This window comes from Piliocolobus tephrosceles, unplaced genomic scaffold, assembly GCF_002776525.5.
Source record: "Piliocolobus tephrosceles isolate RC106 unplaced genomic scaffold, ASM277652v3 unscaffolded_29418, whole genome shotgun sequence".
Lineage (NCBI taxonomy): Eukaryota > Metazoa > Chordata > Mammalia > Primates > Cercopithecidae > Piliocolobus > Piliocolobus tephrosceles.
This window is the reverse complement of record NW_022312552.1, coordinates 1-1,929: the sequence shown is the minus strand read 5'-3', so window position 1 is coordinate 1,929 and position 1,929 is coordinate 1. Positions and strand designations below refer to the sequence as shown.

Sequence of the window (1,929 nt, the reverse complement as noted above, 5' to 3'; positions counted from 1 at the left end):
ATTCTATCTGCTGTCAGAACTGGGCACAGTTAATTTACTTACAAACATGGAAAATAACAAAAGCCTGGAATCAAGCTCTATATACTGAATTGGAGTAATAACATGTGGAAGCAGAAACATATTTAATATTGACCACTTGCATTGTCTTAATTATTATTTATTTGTTCCTGCATCAAGGTGGTAGAAAGGGGGTCATGGTGTCTGCCTTCAGAGACCCTCCACTCTAAATGAAGAAAAGGTCAATGAAGCAAACACGTGACATAAAGTAAAATAAGAATTGCTACTGCAAATAAGAGTCACATATTGCCACAAAGCATACCTATGAGAATTTGAAATAGGGAAGATTTCTCATGAAAAATTTTGATTTTGGAGGAAGAAACAGAATTAAACTAAAGTCAAGAGATATTTGGGCCTTGGAAGTAGAGGAGAGGCATGGGGTTGGCTTCTGTCCATTTGCTGAGCAACTGTTTTTCCTTTTCACAGTGGATATGACCTTTGCCAACACAGCCAACAACTTCCTCCTCATTTCTGATGACCTCAGGAGCGTCCGAAGTGGGCGCATCAGACAGAATCGGCAAGACCTTGCCCAGAGATTTGACTTGTCCATTTGTGTCCTGGGCTCCCCTTGCTTTACCTGTGGCCGCCACTACTGGGAGGTGGATGTGGCAACAAGTACAGAATGGGACGTGGGAGTCTGCAGCGAATCTGTTCACTGCAAAAGGAGGATCCAGCTGACCACAGAGTGTGGATTCTGGACTGTGAGTTTGAGGACTAGAGGCCGCCTCTCTGCCAGCACGGTGCCGCCGACTTTCCTCTTCATAGACTGCAAGTTACAATGAGTGGGGATTTTTCTGGATATGGGCATGCAGAACGTTTCCTTTTTTGATGAGAAAGGTGGTTCCCATGTCTATACATTCAGGAGAGTCTCTGCTGAGGAGCTACTGTGCCCGTTTTTGACTCCTTCAATTCCACCTAATGGTGATCAGGGTGTCTTGAGTAGCTGTCCTGTGGTGAACTCAGGCACTACTGATGCTCCGGTCCATCCTGGGGAGGCCAGATAGGCCCCCACTGCAAAGAAAACAGGGTCAGAAAATTACTAGGGTGGGTAGACTTAGGAACTTTCTACTTGGTAAAAGCATTATACAAAGTCATAGGAGAAAAATACGGGACATTTCTATAATCTGTATTTAATCTAATTTGTTTAGATTATTGAATTCTAAGTATTATTGCCACCATCCAACCCATTGAGTCTTATGTTCACATCTTGTTTCCTATAGAAATGTCCTGTATTCTGGGATCAATTTCCAAATGCTTTACTTGTTTATTTCTGTAAGTTCAAATTAATGTTTAAATTATAGAAGTTATGAGGCAAATAAACATTTGGATATCACCTAAAGGATCATGTGATTTTCCAAATGATAGCAGTGCACTAGATTTTATTCACAGTAAAAGCATGAGCGCGCGTGTGTGTGTGGTGCATGTGTGTGTATTTGAACAGAGAGCTGGATAAATGCCTATGTCCTACCCAGAACTGAAAAGACAAGTTGTCGCCATCATTGCTCAGTGTGGCTAAGATTTTCCTGGATGTGCGTTCATCTACATTAACAATGATAATTCCCCCCAATTAGTTATTGTAATTATTAATTGTAATTGTTATAATCAATCTCTGTGCAGTCTAACAAAGCAAAAAAAGATAACACACATTACTAATATCAGAAATAAAAGAGGGGCCATGTCTACCAAACTGTTGGGCATCAAAAGGATCATCTGGGACTGTTATGAATGACTCTATTCCCACAGTTTGATAACTTAGGTGAAATGTATCAATTCCTTGAGAGACATAATCTCCCCAAGGTCACACTAGGAACATACACAATCTGAATAGACTCTGCCTATTAAGTGAATTAATATTAAGAACATTCCAAAAAA

At 40.5% G+C, this 1,929-nt stretch overlaps 1 pseudogene; it reads left to right on the top strand.

Moving 5' to 3' along the window:
- Window positions 1-483: 483 nt before the first annotated feature.
- LOC113222105 lies at window positions 484-1,061 on the top strand (annotated as a pseudogene).
- The last annotated feature ends 868 nt before the right edge of the window (window positions 1,062-1,929 follow it).